The following is a 20,000-nucleotide window of genomic DNA, read 5'->3' as shown; positions in this document are numbered from 1 at the left end:
CAGGGAGAACAAGCAAGGGATACTTAAGGTCTCTCTCTTTATCTATCCATCCATCTATCTATCTATCTATCTATCTATCTATCTATCTATCTATCTATCTATCTATCTATCTATCTATCTATCTCTTCCCCTCTTTCTTTCTTATTTTCTACTTCTTTTTCTCTCTCTTTCTTTCTTTCTCTTTCATTTTCTCTCTCTTTCTCTCAGTCCGTTACCCGTAGCTTTCCTTTCCGACAGAACTTCGACACCTCGAGAAGGCTACAACACGATGGGTGAACGGATAAATCAATTGGCTTTCGTGGTAAAGCGCGTACGTGCACGTTATTTCAGAAGCATTTCTAAGCACGTAGCGTACAAGCTGTAGCGATAATCCGAGCGCGGCCACTTATAAAGCGATTTGGAAACCCTTAGCCTGTTTCTCTCTAACGTCGACAACGGTGAATTCACGTTCCGCTAAGGTTTTATCTAGATTTACAATATGGACGTAAGAAATTGTGGCTATGCCTTCGTTCCTTTTTCTGAAACGTTACATATTACCATCTCTCTCTCTCTTTTTCTCTCTTTCTCTCTCTTTCTCTCTCTTTCTCTCTCTTTTCCCATTTTATCTTATTTTTCCATTTTCTTTCTTCATCTTAACGCGATAGACACCACGCGCTACGTATTTTTCGATCGCTCTTCCTTCTCTTCATTTTCGTTATCCTCTTTCCTCCACTTCTCTCTCTCTCTCTCTCTCTCTCTCTTTCTTTCTCTTTCACTCAAACTCGTCACATTAAACGTCGATTTTTCTTTCGAGACGTTTCGTCTACTACGCTTCGAAAGATGCTGCGCCTGGTTACTCGAAAAAATATCGTTATACGTCAAAGCTCTCTCATGAATCCTACTACGATCTTCTTAGATCTTACGAGACGAGCGCATGCGCGTTAGGTAGTTGAACATGGAGGAAATGAAGGAAGCACCTTTGACGTTAATATTTTCCGAGCATCGGTGCACCGTTCTTGTAAACCGTAAAGCATTAAAAGTAATACATAATTATTCACGGTTCATTTCATTTTCCCATTTCCTACTCGGCTTTTACTCTCTCCATCTCTCTCTCTTCTCTCTCTCTCTCTCTCTCATTCTCTTTCTCTTTAGCTCCCGTTATACGACGTACACATCACAACCACTTTAAACTTCACCCTTCACTACTTTTCTACCCTTTCGTAGCTTCTCTCATTCTGGCTCACTAAAAGATAGAGAAGGTCGAATTGGAAAAAGCTAGAATGAAAGAGAGAGAGAGAGAGAGAGAGAGAAAAAAAGAAAGAGAGAGAGAGAGAGAGCAAAGCAAGAAGAGAAGGAGGAGGACGAGAAATCCTTGTTGTCTGCTAGCTTGTTTCCACGCTTTGAACCCGTGCATCGAACAGTAGCGTACGAGTTATCCAGCTCGCGAGTATCGCGAAAATAACGCCGCGCTGAAATAAGCGAACTCATTATCGTATGGGTCGAAATTGTTACCGGTTTTCTTTTTTCTTTTTCTATTCTTTTCTTGTTTATTTTATTATTATCTTTTTATTTTGTAATATATATATATACATATATATATATATATATATATATATATATGTATGTACACACACACACATATACGCACACAGAGAAATGTATACAATGAAAATCTCTCAAAAAAATTTCAATATTCAACGCTCGTTCGAAAGAGTAAATGAAAGGGACATTTTCGAGATTTAATTCGCGATTACCTTCGCGTATTTCTCGTTGAACTCTCTTTTATGACTCGTGTCGCGAGAAGTCGACTCATTAATCATGCTTCCTAGAGAAAGGGAGATAGATAGATAGATAGATAGATAAATAGAGGGAGAGAGAGAGAGAGAGAGAGAGAGAGAGAGAGAGAGAGAGAGAGAGAGAGAGAAAGTAAAGAAGAAAAGTCAACGATCGATCAAGCGAATTCTTTCCACGTTGCTGACTTTGTTCTCAGACAATACACTTACTTTAACTTACGATGATAACTTACGACATTTTTGTGGATATTTATAAATTTCTAAGATTTCCTTCGATTACAATTATTATACGATTTTGGTTGGGCCCGTTGGGTCATAAACTGTGAGAAGCGAAACGTAAAGCCGTGCTTTCGCCCGAGCACGAGATAAGTGGCCAAGGAAATTCTCTGAAACGTAAGAGAGGGCCGTTCGATCGAATAACACAAAGGCATATAGACTTTATTAGAGTAATCTTCCATATCGTGTGCGTTAAAGTACCGCTTATAGGCGTCGTTAAGCCGAATTATCTGCACACGAATAATTCTACGGTACCGGTTATACGCTATGTAGTATGCCGCTGTGCCACACCGAGTTACGCCATTCGTTGAATTACGTTTCCAGCACCGGCACAACCACCGAATGGATTATAATTTATATTGCTGCTAACAGTACTTTCGGTTCTACATAAATCGAACCTGCTTCCGTGAGTCAGCAGTTTTATCTTCTCAGATTTGAAAATCGCGCCAAGTTACGTGTATCATGAACATTGAAAAAGGAAAAATGGAATAAATAAAAATAAATAAAAATAAAAGTAAACAACTAAAGATAAGATAAAAGTCATCCTTCTTCTCGAACAAAGTCAAACCAAATCGAGTTTTTTCGTCAGTTGGTTTTTCTCTTCGACTCTCGATCGAACGTTCCTTTCGATTATTTCAAGACAATCTATCGTAATATAATATTTTCTTCTTTAAGATAACTCCGATGCTCTCCGTCTACGTAATTTTCCATATTGCGTGCATTAAAGTATCGCTTCCAGACGTCGTTGAGTGGAGTTATCTGTGCACGAATAATTTGACGTGGCCATAGGCATCGTGGCTATGCTATGCGCTCATCACTGTATATGTACTATTATGTTTCGCTATCTTTGTCATATTCTCTCTCTCTCTCTCTCTCTCCCTCTCTACCCATACACACACATATACACACATGTATACATATATATATATATATATATATATATATATATATATATACATATTTAGTTACGAACATGATGGGCTCCATGCGCTTGCGCTCATGTATGTGTACTTGTCTTAGAAAGAGAAAGAGAGAAAGAGGCAGAGAGGGAGTTTCTGGATATATAGGACTATACAATATATATATATATATATATACATGTACACACACACATATATATGCATATATATATATATATATATATATATATATATATAATATACGTAGCGTATACGAAGTGGATATATCTTATGCAACTGCGGTGTGGTCCGCCCACTATCTAAGATCGCTACTTATGACCAGACACGATCTTCCAACGTTCCACCATTTTTCTCTGATAACCTTTATACTTTGTACTTTAATAAATTCCGATTTAGGTCAGCGATGCGTCGATGCATCTCCGTCGTACATTTGACCACACCGACTGTATCGATGCAATGTAAACAGAAGCTTCTAACGTCTATAATGGTTCCTCTTTTTTTTCTCTTGTATTCTTTTCAATCTCTCTGATCTTTTTTATAATCCTTCTCTCTTTCTCTCTCTCTCTCTCTCTCTCTCTATCTCTCTTTCTTTCTCCTTCTCTTTATCGCTTATATGTTTCCATTTCGTATACGTTATCGTCGTTATATGGATACAGCTTAAGTCCAATAATTAATTTTGATGCAATAACTTCCGAGCGTTCTTTTCGCGCTAAATCGCATAGTAAATATCTATTTGCGACCGTCGGATGCTTACACGGGTCAACGAGTCGAATCAATTCGGTCTGTGATCGTTATTACATGGAGAACGCTGCACGTGGCTAAGTTAATGCGCGTAGCATACACGAGCGCTGTTAGATAATTAATGACTCGCGGCTAAATTAAGCACGTAATACTAATACGATGTTTGTATGGCCGAGCATGAAGCGTGATATGGTTGGTACAACAACGTGAGTGGGAGGGGGCGGGGTGTATAGGGTATAGGGAGAATTTTCGTCATGTTTGTTATGGGTAGGTTAATTGTTTGAAGAAATAAAACGAGTTTTTTTTTTTATCTCTTTCACCCCTCTCTCTCTCTCTTTCTCTTTTTCTCTCTATCTAGTTGTTTTATTTAAGAAAGTCCATTGTCAAATTTTCTTTGCCCAAAAGAAAGTTCTTCTGGCGTTTGTCTGAAAAAGAAGAAGACAAAAAAAAAAAAGAAGAAGAAGAAGAAGAAAAAGGAAGAAACAAAAAGAGCAAAGCAAAAAAAAAAAAAAAAAAAAAAAAAAGGAAACCCTTGAAAAAAGAAAAAGAAAAAGAAAAAAGAAAAAAGAAAAAGGAAGTGGAAAAAAAGACATGAAAAAGATAAAAAAAAAAAAAAAAAAAAAAAAAGAAGAAGAAAAAAGAAAGAAAGAAAACGCATTATTAGGTCGACTTTATAGCGTCAAGCGGAAGGAAAGAACTTTCAGACGTTCCTTTAAACTTAGTTTCAACGTGTTCGGGTGTGCAAACGCGTTCGTAAACTCAATCGAGCATTCTGAGAGCGAAGCAGGTACTTTTGAGAAAGGAATTGGAACAGTGCCGGCGTGTACGAGCCCGTCTTTTCGGGAACTTTGCCTAATGTGCGAGAAAAAACAATCGTCTAATTTTTTTATCCTCCTTTTTTTTTCTTTTTCTTTTTTTTTGTTAAGTTACAACACGAGGTCCAATCGAGGTCATAGCGTAATATTAATTGAAAGAAGAAATATACGTAGGTCTTGAAACCTGTTCTCAGGTGATATTGGCTCTCTCTCTCTCTCTCTCTCTCTCTCTCTCTCTCTCTCTCTGGTCTAAATAAAAAATAATAGATATAAATAAATAATCAAACGTTACGTCGATATAAAGAGATTTAGTTTAAACGTATAAAAAATTATCGTTGGACCACGTTCCTAAATCCCACGTTTAAATCTGTTAAGATCCGATTGTTATTGTCGTTTTGAACGAACGCAAAAAAAAAAAAAAAACAGAAAAAAGAAACATATAGGAAAGGGAGTAAAAAAAGAAAATGTAGAGCAGCGATCACAGGTGACAAACGACGATAAACATTTCTCTGAATATTTTCTAATAGATGATCTCTTTTTATCTCGCAACGACACGTTTTATACATTACTCGTGTTTCGAACTCCAGTTCACACTACAGTCATATGTATGTATGTATCTTTTTCCCTATCGTTCTTCTCTCTCTACACAATCTTTCCCTTAGCTATGTCGGTGTAGTCGAAGGTTCGTGCCCCATGTAAGATTAGAAAGATACACCCTAAGATATAGTAAGCTAACCGCAACGAAGTACTAGGAAGAGTAAAGAGAGAGAGAGAGAGAGAGAAAGAGAGAGAGAGAGAGAGAGAGAGAGAGAGAAAGAGAGAGAGAGACAGAGACAGGGAGTACAGCGAGAGTCGCATTTAAACGTTTTACCGAATGGGACGGAAAATGCACGCGTTGTCGTTGGTCTAAATGTTGGTGCATACATACATAAATGCGTATGTATATATATATATGTATGTACGTATGAATGTATATACGTATGAATGTATGTACGTATGAATGTATGTACGTACGTATGTATGTATGTATGTGGATATGTGTTCGTACGCTCGTGTGAGTAGGGATGCCAAGTGTTACCGGGAACCACTTAAGGGTGGTCGTACATATCCAGCTGACACGTGTCAATGACATATGTCAATACTGGTACGGCACGTACCCGTCGAACGTGAGAACGCGTTAGTATCGAAAAAGGTACTTTCTGTCTCTCCCGTATGTATACACGCATTCCCGTAAAACCGTTTCGTACGGTACCAATCTTCCGTCTCACACGTTTTTCGAAGGATCACGTTCGTACTTTTAGCTACGAAGGAGTCCTCGATTTCTTTTGGGGATGAAAAGAAAGAGAGAGAGACAGAGAGAGAGAGAGATAGAGAGAGAGGAGGGAAGAGAGGAATGAGAGAGAGAGAGAAATATTTCAAAACGACCTTCATTTCATTTTTCACACTATCAATTCCAATGTTTTAAATGATTATATTTAATCTCATTACTACGATCGATGATAATCTTATCAATCACATTTCTTTTTCTTTTCGATGTGTTTCGATTTAGGGAATATTTAAAAAAAAAAATATTTTTATACTGATAAACAATTATTAGGTATTATAAAAATGTTCTAATATTCGTTCGTTAAGGCATTATAAAATTCGTAAAATTACTTTATTTGTTCGATGGTAAACATACTTTAGATATAATTATTCTTGGTATGATAAAGATTATATATATATATATATATGTATTTATTTATTTATTTATTTATTTTTATGACGAACGTTCGTCGTAATCATTTTGTTTTGTTATTTTATTTTGTATAATATAGTAAGCATAGACGACCTTGTAACGTTAGTTTGTCCTTTGTAACGTCGCATAATATCTGAAGGTTTCTCTTCTTTTCATTTCTCATTTGACTCTTGGATATCGTAGTTCACGTCGTCGTAATGTACATATGTATGTAACACAATTTTTTCTCCCGATCGATCCGGCACGTTTTACAAGCGGTCAATCGCAATGTGCACAGTTGGTATCCATCCAGTCGGGTATCGGAACCGAACTCGTCCAATCAATTAAATTAGCGGTCACGATTGCGGCGGTATTCGTATTTGTTACTTACCGCATCGGTCCAACCGAATGTTTACAGAGAGTTTTCATTGATCCTCTATATAATATTTCAACGTATGTACGTGGCTACGACGAAAGAATCATTTTCTCTCTCTCTCTCTCTCTTTCTCTATCTCTTTCTCGTTCGTTCTCTGAATATTACTCTTTTTTCTGTTTTTAATTAACATCCATTCTCTTGTTCTTGAAAATAATCGACGAATCTTGAAAACAATGGGGAATCAGAGAGGACGAAAAAAAAGAAAAGGAAAAGAAGAAGGGGGAAAGAAGGGGAGAGAGAGAGAGAGAGAGAGAGAGCGCGCGAGAAAAGAAAAATATGTATAATAAAACGTAGGATAAATAAACAAAAGGCGCGTTATTCGATGATTAGGAAAGCCAATCTTTGGAAAAGTCGCGGTAAAAGATCCGTCGTCGCGCGATCTCTCGCGACACGATTGGCATAGGACGAAGGCAAGGGTGAAGAGGGTGTAAAGAGGGAGGAAGGGTGGCAGTCGGGACGAGTGCGCAAGCGCAAACGGAGGGATTGGTCGTCGTGCCGCCGCGCCGGCCGAGCCCGTGGCCGAGCGTCATCGGCAGTCATCGGCGAACCGCGATTGAACTCTCGTCGACTCCTTGATAGGGGTAGAGAGCGAGAGAGAGAGAGAGAGAGAGAGAGAGAGAGAGAGAGAGAGAGGAACAGAGAGAGAGAAATAGAGAGAAAGAGAGAGAGAGAGAGGGAGAACGAGATAAAGAAAGATAGAGATAGAGATAGAGATAGAGAGAGAGAGAGAGACAGAGAGAGAGAGAGAGAGAGAGAGAGACAGAGAGACAGAGAAATAGACAGAAATAAAAAAAAGAAAAATAGAGACATATAGAATTATTAGATTTAGTAGAGAGCATAGTTGTTGTTCTTTTTTTTTTTTTTTTTCCTTTTTCCTTTGCACGTTTCAGTAAAATACGAACGAAAACACAAAGAAAAAGAAAAAAAGAAAATGAATCGTTTTCTTCGACGAAATTTTAAGTAAGCACTACGTCGAGTAAATATAATTTGTATTGTTACGTTTGATCGTATCGGGGACAAGGTAGAAGAAAATCGAAGAGTCGTCGTTTATAGTATCGCGCGAATCGTTTTCTCTCGTGTGTCTCGTGCCGAGACTTCTCGCGTAGGTGTGGTGTGTGAAAAAGGATTTTCTGTGACGAAGAACGAGTACCAACGTCGACTAAAGCAACTACTACGATATATTACCTTTGCTGTTACACGAGGACGAGGACGAGGACGACGACGAGAACAAGGACGAGGACGACGACGTCAACGTCGACGATTACGATTACGACTACGACTACGACTACGACGAGGAAGACGACGACGTTGCTGTTACTGCTGCTGCTGTTGCTGTTACTATTGCTGTTGCTGTTGCTGATGGTGTTACTTCTAATATAGGAACGTGCACCAAGAGACGTCGTTGTACTAGGAAGGAATTGGACGTTGGCCTTGCATCCGGAGATTGATGAGCGTGTAAAGGAGGACACGGAGTATATTGGCAAAACGCGTCGCGCGCACCACTCTCGACGAATGGGGTACGTAGTAGAAATAGTCCTTCCGATCGTCCTCCATGCTGTGTCTAGCCGATCCTCATTTACCTCAGGCGTGTTTGCGGACGAACTTCACCGAGATGGAAATCGTTCTTCCAATCGATCTTCAACTATATCCGATTCTGATACATATCTATTTATTCTTCTTTATATATATATATATATATATATATATATATATATATATATAAACAATAAATAAATAAATATAGACAAATATATATGTATGTACACATACATATATATATGTCTGTTTTGTCTCTACGAACTCCTTCGTATTCCATGCGATATATATATATATATATATATATATATATATATATATAATATATATATGATAAATCGCGTGTTGTATTTCACTTATCATTAATCTTTCATCGATGTTATCCAACACGTACTTCATTTTGCTTGTAAAATTGAATGTTAATGTTATTGATATCGTGGTGTAATTGATATTTACATCAGTATATTATCGGAGTTTATATAGTTGGGGAAGATTTTATAAGAACTTTTTAGAAAGAAATAGAGAGAGAGGAGAGGGAGAGTGTGTGTGTGTGTGTATGTGTGCGCGCGTGTGTACATGTTATAAATTTTACTAATGAGTTTGGATATATTCGAGTATAATCTTTTTCTGTCTCTCTCTCTCTCTCTCTCTCTCTCTCTCTCTCTCTCTCTCTCTCTCTCTCTCTCTCTCTCTCTCTCTCTCTCTCTCTTTCTCTTGTTCACTCGTTATCGCCTTTTTGCTTTCGCTAATTTCGTGCTTCCCTGGAACGGGATGAAATTCACGATGCGAGAGTAAATCGAAGAGGAATGCGGGACGCCGTAAAAGATTCGATCCAAACGTTTTCTTCTATTGCTTTTCGCATTCTAGGTGCTCACGATTTATCGCGTTCTGCATCGTTCTACGACGTATATTAATCTTTTATCGTTTCGATCGAAGATCGAATTGCTTGATCGCTTTTACGTATCATGGAACGTCGATTTCGATAAAGTTACATCTGAATATCTTCGCCATTTTTTTTTTAAATCTTTCAAAAAAAGCGAGAGAATGAGAGCATGATAGATAGAGAAAGAGAGAAAGAGAGAGAGAGAGAGAGAGAGAGAGAGAGAGAGAGAGAGAGAGATCTCGTCTCAACGAAATCGAATTAAGGTATACTAGTTTCACGAAATACACGCTCTACGTTGTGGTATCGGCGCGACCAATACAGTTTGTAATATATTGCTATCGCAATATGGTGTCTCTCAAAAGTTGAACGGAGGTTTGCGGTCGCAGTTACATTACTCCATTAGATCTTGTCCCCTCTCTCTCTCTCTCTCTCTTTCTCGCTTTCTCTCTCTCTCTCTCTCTCTCTTTCTTTCTTTCTCTCTGACTCACTTACTCGTTCGTAGACCGTACTAGATATTAGTTTCGAGCTATTCCCTGGCATAGGTTTGTTAGCCATCGAATGAGCGATACAAATTTCACGAGATGGTACAATTAAGGTGGTGCAAGAAAGCTTCCATTTAAATGGATTAAAAACACGTGCGTCGCTAATTTGTACGTCGGCGAGTATGTATATATGTACGTATGTATGTATCTGTCTATCTATCTATCTATGTATCTATCTATCTATGTACATCTATTTATCTATGTATGTACGTACGTGCCGACGTCCTATAGTGAAAAAAAAAAAAAAAAAAAAAAAAAAAGAAAAAGAAAGAGAAAAAAGCAAAAACAAAAAAGGAAAAGAAAAAAGAAACTCGATTTGAAAAGCACCAGAAAAAGAAAAAAATGGCGCGCTAGCAATGAAGCCTTTCTCTTCTTCATACCTGCATCGTCTGGCAAAGACGGAAGAAGAAAATATATAAAGAAGGAAAAAAAAAAGAAAATAGAAAAAGAAAAAAGAAAAAAAATAATAAGAGGGAAAGACCAAGGAGAAGCAGGGGAAAAAAAAATGACTCGCCGAGTTTTCGACGATATATTGGTTACCGACAGGTGTGTATGCGCGTATATATGTATATATGTACGTCTCTGTATACGTACATATTGCAAGCGCACTGACGGAGATTCTTTCGAGATTCGGAGCTTCATTTTTTCAAGTAATTTTTATAAAAGCTCTTTGAAAGGACCGTTTCGAGGTACATTGAAGAGATTATGAATAGGTACGATCTCTAAATGCGCGCGCGCGAATATGAGACAACTGAAGAAGGATCGTCGACGTTCCTCTCTCTCTCTCTCTCTCTCTCTCTGTGCTTCAAGCATGGCAGTTTGAAATATTTTATTGTGCATTATTCGACGCCGTATTTTATCGGAAGTGCATCGAATCCTCATCGTCGTTGTCATCATAGTGTGCTTTTAAAACGCATCGCACACGCGTCCGCGTTTACTTATAAATATGTGTAGGTGTCGTTTATGTTGGTGCTTATAAGCGGCACACTTTAGCACGTTTATACCAACGACGATCGATGTGCTTCTTAGGTGAATGAGAAATACGTTTCCAGGAGACGTGGTACGTATATTTAAACGCGATAAGATATAAATGTATGTACATACGTGTAGATTTATCGTACGAGAAAAGCTCGTTCGACTTTTCTTTTAGAACTTAACTCTTTCTCTCTCTCTCTCTCTCTCTCTCTCTCTCTATCTTTCTCTCTTTCTCTTTCTTACTTGATTTTATCTTACCGACAAGGGAGCATCGATCATAACGAAGGGTTGCTTTACAAATTCTTGGAAGAAGGTCATAATCGTGTCTGCAAATTATTATGATCGTCAGACACGTGATTTCGACGTTTTCCTTTATAGCTATGATAAATCTATTGCTTTCTTTTCTTTTTCTTTTTTTCTTTTTCTTATTATTATTATTTTTTCTTTTGTCTTCCGGTGGCCGAATCATTTCTAAAAACGAACGACCACGTCACAGATAGAAACACGATAACGTCGAAATGCGGATATCGATGTAGATGAAAACGAGCCTCGTTCGTTCGTTCGTTCGTTCGTTCGTTCTACTTTTTCTTATGAGCTTACTCGGCAATTATACAATGGCGCAATGCGATCGTATGAAAGAGATTTCGTCGTGCGAGATTCTCCCGACGACTATTTCGATTTACGAAGCTCATGGTCACGATGAATTTTATTGTCCTTTATTCATCTTTTTCTTTTTATTTATTTTCTTCTTTTTTTTTTTTTTTTTTTTTTTTTTTTTTGAAGCCACGATAAAATAATAAGCCGTTTTTGTGTGTGTACGTGTGCATGTGCATGCGCTCTTTTGATGAGTTCGTCGTACTTTTTTAATGAGAAGATCCTTAACATTAAAACGAGCAACCATAGGTTGTTATATTTCCTTTGAATGCTAAGTTGAGGTATTACGAAGGGATACAAAAAAAAAAAAAAACAAAGAAAAAAAAAAAGAAAAAGATTAATAATAAGATAAAAAGAAAGGAAACAATTGAAAAGAGTTAATTTCTTTTCTTTTTCTTCTTTTTTTTTTTTTATCTCTTTTTTCCCTTTTTATTTATTTATTTTTTTTTTGATCGAATTCGAAACCATCGATCCATCGATGTCGACGGATATCGGCTTTGTACTCTTCTTCGAATACCTTTCCGCTGACGTAAATTCAATAACAGGGACTCTCTCTCTCTCTCTCTCTCTCTCTTTATGTATATATATGTGTATATATATATATACATATATATATATATATATATATATATATATATATTTCACTGTTTCCGACGTACATTGAATCGAAGGTAAATTAACGCAACGCGTTAACGATCGATATGCGGATATTCGTCGCTAATTGTGTGTATACGTCCGGCCACCGTTGTAACTTTAATTATATGTCAATGATAGATGCATTTATTAAATTAACTGACAAATTGATACGGCGAACTTGTCCACGAAACACACTGCCGTTATAATACTAATAGTAGATATAGCGATAGCTATACTACTAGCACGTTGGTCGACTGGTAACGACGCCGGTAACCATCATTAACGTTCCTAATGAAAGAGGTTGAATCACTAAATACAGATATGCTGAGAATAAGAGAGACAGAAAGATAGAGAAAGAGTAAGAGAGAGAGAGAGAGAGAGAGAGAGAAGTAGATACTAAGTCGGAAGAAGAATGAAGACAGCGATGAGACGAGAGTTGGAAGGTTTGAGACGCAAGACAGAGACAGAGAAAGTAGAGTGAAGTGGTACCGTGGTATGGTTTTGAAGTAGCAAAGGAAAGTTACGAGAGCATGAGAAAGAGAGAAAGAGAGAAAGAGAGAGAGCGAGAAAGAGAGAGAGAGAGAGAGAAAGAGACAGAGAGAGAGAGAGAGAAAGGGAGGATAGAATAAGACTCGAGAGATGCTACTGCTTCTTGGACTTTCCTGGACCTTTCTTCGTTCGCCCTTTTCTTCCTTTCTCTCTCTTTCTCTCTTTCTCTTTCTCACTTCCGTATTTTCGTTCTTCGTCCTCTCTTAGATAACCTTCTTCAACACCACCACCAACATCACCCATCCTACGAGGAAGCTTTGACGTCCGCACCAACCAAGTTCTTCGGTTTCTCTCTAACATCACTTTGCTCCGTGGGAGACCAGAAATCTCATAAAAAAAATCGCATGGACTTGGAATGTTTCGTCTTCTTTCTTTCTTTCTTCCTTTCTTCTTTTCTTCCTTTCTTTATTTCATTCTTTCATTCATCCATCCATCTATTCTTTCTTCCTTCTTTCTTTTTTTTATCTTATTTTCTATTTTTCTTCCTTCCTTCCTTCCTTCCTTCCTTTCTTTCGTTTATTCGTTCGTTCGTTCGTTCTTCGTCTTCTATAAGAAAGGGGAATACAGAATGGTGGACCTAATGGAAGCTCTTTCATGTGGTTAGTCCACTGAAAGCAGCCCGATAGATTAAGCTAATTTAACGAGCTTGTATTACGCCCGTGTAATTTTATTTTCCTACTCTGAAGAGGTGGTAAGGGGGAGTTAAAGGGAGAGGGAGAAAGAGGCGTAGGGGCGAGAGGGGGGGGTTAAAGGAGTAAAGAAGAATGGGTAGACAATCAAGGGAAATTTTGTAATCTTGCGAAATTCCAAGTGGAAAATTGAAGGTTTGCACTCTCATTGATTTTGTTCGCATCTGTCGCTTATGCGTGTACGTATTTGCGTATTCACGATCGTGCGCGTGTATATGGGTGTACGTGTACGTGTGTGTGTACTCGAATTTGTCAGAGAAAGCTTTACTCGTACGAGAGCCGAGAGTCACGTGCGAGAGACGAAGCGGAGTGTATACATTCGAAACGACTTTCAACGGATTCTATCCGGCGCCGTTTTAACCACGGCGTGTTCCAAAAACACGATTCGACGTCGATTCTAAAGATAGAATCTCTTGGCTCCGCTTTACGTACCGCAGACTCATTTTTGTCGCGTTCTGTCTCTCTCTCTCTCTCTCTCTCTCTCTCTCTCTTTCTCTCTCTCTCGCTTGTTATCGATCCTCCGCGGTGAGACTCGCGCGAACTACCTCGAGCGACGACTCCTTTCGGTAAATTCGATGTCAATACGTTTTAGATTGAGATTATGCGGCGAGCTTGATTAAAGTCGAACGAGAATGTAAGTGCAGCATGCAAGAGATAGGCGTACGTTTAGGTAAGTACTGGTACCAAACTGTCGGAAACTTTAACGAAAGGATTTTGATTTCGATCGAATCAATCGGAAAAGAAGGAGAGAAAGAGAGAGAAAGAGAGAAAAGAGAGAAAATGATAAATTACAAGCCGATCGTTAGGACAACGGTCGAACGATATTCAATTTCAAAGAAATTTTTCATATAAATTCGGGATTACAAAATTGGGAAGGCAATTTTTTGATCGAACGATTTTACTACAGGGCTTGTTGGCAAATATCGAACGGTATTAAGGATCCGCAGTTTACATCGTAATTTCTATGTACTATGGACTGAATGGAGCAGAGCGGTGTTGTATGCGGGATGGGTGAGAAGGCGGATGGTTGGGGAGGGAGAGAGGTCCGGGTTAGAGGGAATGGGAAGGTGCGGAGGGTAAAGGGTAATATACAATTTGTACTGCTCGCGCGTCTATATTTGCGAACGTCGGCGTAATCCGGCCCCGTAATCGAGATTTATATCGTGCCGATCGGAATTACACTCACGGATAATACTTGCTTATACCATCGCATCTTGTTACCAGCCGCGTTATCCGGAATTGACCTGACCTCAAAACCGTTTCTGTAAAATTCGATTTACCTTTTATGCATTTATCGATTAAACGTGTGCAGGAGATATCTACAAATAGACGTTATTACCATTAAGGCGAGAAGTGTCTTTATTTCTTTCATTGTTTTTTCTTTTTCTTTTTTTCTTTTTTTTTTTTTTTTTTTTTTTTTTTTTTTTCCTTTAGATATCGTTTGACGCAACGAAGAAACGGAAGGACGAATCTCGAAACGATGATGCATTAATCGACTTGACAAGTAAATAAATAAATCGTGAATACAATCTCAATTTGTAATAATAGTAATATTAGTAGTAATGGTAGCAGTAATAGTAGCAGTAGTAGTCGTGCCAGAAGAATGAATAGTACATACGAATTATCGCGTGGGATAATCGGTAACGCGTTGCGGAGAAATTAATGTGGCGAACGCAGTGCACGATATAATGCGTGCGTAAGACAAATATACACGGTCTCTAACCCTAGATATCCTGTTTAACCTACATTCGGTATTTCACGAGAACATTGGGCGCGAGCGGTGCGAACGAACGGGTTGCTAGGTCCCCCCATGCAAATGCATAGGTAGGAACCGACTAATGACGTAAGTTGCATCGTGTAACACTTTCTCTCTCTCTCTCTCTCTCTCTCTTTTTATATATATATATATCTGTGTGTAGGTTATTATGTGCATACCGTGCACCGAGATACATCTTTCTAAATCCTTTGTTTCCTCGCACAGTGACGGATTGATTTCGCGCAAACCTCGAAAAGAAGATCATTTTGAAATTCGTGCATCGAGATCGGACGTATAACTATGAAGTATATTTGAAATGATTTTGTCATTGGTTATCGTGTGTTTCAAGTTAATTATTACTTCGTGATTAAGAAATTGGTTGAAATTTTTCAAACGTTATAATAAAAGAACATTATTGTGATATTTGATCGTAGAAAGGGGAAGGAAATTAAATAATGATACTATTATTAACGTATACAATTCGATTTATTATAATTAAAGTTTCGTTTGTATTTCAATGTTATATATAAATCGATATGATGGAAGGGATATAAAATATGAAAAGTAATCGATTGATATATAGATAGAGATAGATAGTCGGTCGATAACAATTTACTTTATACTTACGAAGTATATAAAAATTTCATATATTATGTTCTATCTATAAGAATCGGATCCTCTTATAAGTGAGATATTTTATCGTTCGTCATCGATAAGTAGGATTTTATACATTAGCTCTTACTATCTACGCCTTTTTTCCTGTCTTCTCGTTTCTTTTTCTTGAGAGAGAGAGAGGGAGAGAGAGAGGGGGGGGGAAAGAAGAAAAAAGAGGGGAAGATACATACAAAAGGAAAAAGTAAGTCGACTAACGAGCTTTTTATACGAGCTTTCTTTGAATATCGATTTCTTCTCAACGATTTAACGAGGACACGTTGGACCTCTAAGAGTTGCAAGAGTGAAAGATGGAAAATCATGGAATTACGGAAGGAGCAACGTACCTCCCTATAATATTTGTTATACAAAATACGGAAATGCAAGCTAAAGGATTATTCTCAGAGATAACACATAATGTAAATAGATATTCATCAAATGCCATAAATCCTCTCGATCCGCCAATTACATAGCTAATCTGTAAATGCAAAATGTATTATTGTCTGCTCGTGCGTATGTGTGTGTGTGCGCGGGATTCTGCATACTCCCTCCTTCCCTCCCCCTCTTCCTTCCTTCCTTCCTTCCTTCCTCTCTTCCTTCCTTCCTTCCTTCCTTCCTTTCTTCCCTCCTCTTTACATCTATTTTTCTATCCATGTATATCCAGGATATTGTTACGTATGCGAACGTGTTTACTTATGCTCGATATATAGAAGCTTATCGTGCCAGTAGATTCTGACCCTTTGACCCGAAACGATCTCGTCCATTGAAACGTCAAATCAATTCCGTTCAACGCTCGGTCCTAGGTACGGGTTTGCTTTCGTCCTCGTTGCACGACGATACTCGATACGCGACTCGCGAGCACTTTTCGAAACTTGATTTTCAAACGATGATTTTACCCGACCATACACAATCTATATATGTATTCTCGTGTACGTTTTCAATTTTGATATTTAAGTAAGTAAACGCTATATATTCGAACGCGCTAGATGTCAATGTCGATATAGCTTAATCCTAGTTATAGTTTCGTGATTATCCATTGATCGTAAATAAATTATCGAGTCGATCGATAATATAGATTGAATGCGATACGATTCGAAATGAGTTTTAATGATATATCAAATTCGATCAAAATTTCATGCGTCTTTTCGGTCATTTAAAAATAATCGAGAATATTTTATTGTATCGAATTATCTCTTAATCAATCTTTTCCTTTTTTTTTTTTTTTTTTTTTATTTTTTTTTCTCTCTCTTTTTTGTTCTTTCAGGGGACGAACGGTGACGAACGGAAGAATGACCAAAAAAAAAAACAAAAGAAAAAAAAAGAAAGGATTGGACATTTTGTGGAATTTCAATGATTGCTTTAAATGCGTTTGACGAACGTTTACAAATTTTATTTGACGATGTGTATGTAAACAATTTTTGATTGAAATACTGAGATTTGTTTTTCAAATGTGTATCTATACACACATTATATATATATATATATATGTGTGTGTGTGTGTGTGTGTGTGTGATAATAAAAAAAATTGTAAATACTTTTATGACACAGATAAAAGAAGATTTACAGGAGTTGTATGTTAGTATACGTACGACTACTATCACAAGTCATCTCGTTCAACCAATAACAAGACACACACACACACACACACACACACACACACACACACACATATGTATGTATATATAGGGTGGATGCAATAGATAGCACGGTTTTCTCTAAATGTTTCGTATATTTCGCGAATCATTTTAATTGGCAGAATAGTTAACGTTTGTTCGTTTCGTTCGTTCGTTCGTTCGTACATCCGTTCGTTCATTCATTCGTTCGTTCGTATGTTCATTCGTACGTTCGTTCATTCGTTCGTTCATATGTTCATTCGTACGTTCGTTCGTTCGTTCGTATGTTCATTCGTACGTTCATTCGTACGTTCGTTCGTTCGTTCGTTTGTTCGTTTGTTCGTTTGTTTACACGTTCATACGAACGATACCTCGGTTATTTCAAGCTAAATTCTCTACACTTCGGTACACTATGTGAGCAAAACAGATGGGTTAAAGTGAGGTAAACGCTGAAGTTGCTCTTATTGTAAGCATAAATTAATGACTGCAACTATGGCGTTAAGGATACGTATGTATATGAATTATTAACTTTAACGTAAACATTACCTTTATGCTATATATAACAGGTTTGGCCTGACACTGATACGCAGAACCGACGGTTAAAATGTCGCCTGTCTGAAAACGTCGGCTGTTCCTTGTCCAAAGTGAGAAACACTAACATGGAAATATCTTTAGTGTGTTGCGACTCCGGGGCTTGTCTCCTGACTTGAAAATATACGTCGGTTGAAACTGCTTATGCTAGAGAATGGTGAAAATTCAAGTTTATACCCTCCCCCCCATATATGCAAGAGTCTTGTCAACGAAAATTTTCTAACAACTCCGACGTCTAGGTATATAATAAATAATTCGGATTTATACATTTCTTTCTTTTTTATTATTATTATTATTATTTTTATTCTTTCTTTCTTTCTTTCTTTTTTTCATTTATATTCCCAACACGATTCGGGTATATCAGAGTAAACGCGATAAAGTATGATGATAATAATGATAATAACGAAATTTCTGGGTCCACCTTATAGATACTACTTTGTATGCAAAGTCAGTAATACGCGTACGCAAGTTCGTGCGTAGTAGGGAGAGAACCCTTTTAAGATTCGATGTTAGATTCACAAGAGAGTAGAATCTTTGCTAAGACTGGAGAAAGAGAGAGATAGATAGATAGATAGATAGATAGAGAGAGAGAGAGAGAGAGAGAGAGTGAGAGAGAGAGAGAGAGAGAGAGAGAGAGAGAGAGATTTGACATCGTGAGACTTACCAAACTTGTACGATCTGAGTCTTGCGACTTCAATTAGCTCTTCCCTCTGTCGTCAAAGACATTGAGAGAGTAAGACGGATCATACGTTGAACTATACTACTACTTCTATATTACGAAAGGACGTCGAGAGAAAGAGAAATCGGAAGAGAACGAGGAGAACACCCTTTATGTTTCATCGTCGACGTACCTTATACGATTTATCGAATATGTACATAAATATTGTATATATATATATATATATATATATATATATATATATATATATATATATAAATAATCCATCTTGTGTGTTCACGTATACGTATGTGTGTATGTATATGTGCGCGCTCGCACGCGTCTATATAGTAATATGTATACAATGTCTAAATAGTATTATGTAAGTATGTGTATGTATAACTCCAATCGTCCTTTGTTTTCGAATTAAACTAGAGAGATCCGATCAAAGTCGAGCTTTCTCAAACATGATCACGAATCAGTCCGACTGACTATAGCTGCTTCTGTAAAATACATATATATGTATTGCCCTTTGGTTTACATTGCAGATAGCTCACGTAGCAAAGGATCTATGAAGGGATGATGTCTATGTCCCCATGTTTCGATATATCGTAGAAACATAACATATAACAGGGATTGTTTAATATAATTGAACTTTTCCGTTTCTTTTTACGAAGAAACATGTCACAATATTCTCTTTCTCTTTTTTCTTTTTCTTTTTTTTTTTTTTTTTTCTTTCTCTTCTTTTCTTCTTTGTCGTGATTAATCATGAGAAAGTACGTGTTAGATATAGAGATAGAGATAGAGATAGAAATAGAGACAGTAAAAACGTACACCCTGGTAATAGAACTTTATTTAATTTATCCTTTGTATGAACCTTACAAACATCTTTTTCCTTCTTTTTCTTTTACTTTTTCCAAGAATGCTGTTGGAAATTGTTAACGTTTGGGAGCATAAATTCGTAAGATAGAGATAGAGATAGTGAAAGAGAGAGAAAGAGAGAAAGAAAGAGAGAGAGAGAGAGAGAGAGAGAGAGAAAGAAAGGAAGAAAGAAAGAGAACGAGATATAGAGAAAAAGATTCACGTTGGTTGAAAGTCTTGGGTGTACATTTACTAGAGAAGCTTCACTTGGGATATATGTACAATATATCAGTTGTTAAATTATTTTTACAGCGTACATGTAAGAGATAGAGATAGAGGAAGAGATAGAGATAGGTCTCGTTGCCCGCGAGTTTTACTTCATTCTCTCTCTCTCTCTCTCTCTCTCTCTCTCCTTCCCTCCCTCCCTTCTCCCCCCTCTCTCTCTTCCGTTCGTGCATTATCCCAGGCAGAACACATTTCTCGTCGTCGTTGTCGAGTTCGTTGAATTTTTTAATCCTATCGATGTGGCCCGGCCGGTTCAACTGAAAACTCTGTGCTTTTGCTTGCACACGCGCGTGCGTAGAAGTGAACGAGTGAGTGAGCGAACGAGCGAACGAGCGAACGAATGAACGAACGAACGAACGAACGAACGAACAAGCGAGTGAACGAACGAACGAGCGAGCGCACGTACTCGGTCGAAAGCGCGCTCACGGCCATTAATCTTCCACG

The 20,000-nt window shown here is 37.7% G+C and overlaps 1 protein-coding gene across 5 annotated transcripts in view; it reads left to right on the top strand.

The window, feature by feature from the left end:
• The window catches only part of LOC124950759, a 269,099-nt gene that overhangs the window by 23,620 nt on the left and 225,479 nt on the right, over positions 1-20,000 (top strand). For 2 of the 5 annotated variants that reach the window (XR_007101430.1, XR_007101429.1), the window contains exon 1: positions 6,952-8,194. The exons of 1 other annotated variant lie outside the window; for it this stretch is intronic. The gene's annotated coding sequence lies outside the window, so the exon portion shown is untranslated. Of the gene's footprint in view, positions 1-6,951; positions 8,195-20,000 lie in introns of those variants that run through there. 2 more of the 5 variants (XM_047497993.1, XM_047497991.1) reach the window with 2 other exon arrangements.

This window comes from Vespa velutina, chromosome 7 (genome assembly GCF_912470025.1).
Source record: "Vespa velutina chromosome 7, iVesVel2.1, whole genome shotgun sequence".
NCBI lineage: Eukaryota > Metazoa > Arthropoda > Insecta > Hymenoptera > Vespidae > Vespa > Vespa velutina.
The sequence above is the reverse complement of the archived record's forward strand: the minus strand, read 5'-3'. Positions and strand labels throughout refer to the sequence as shown.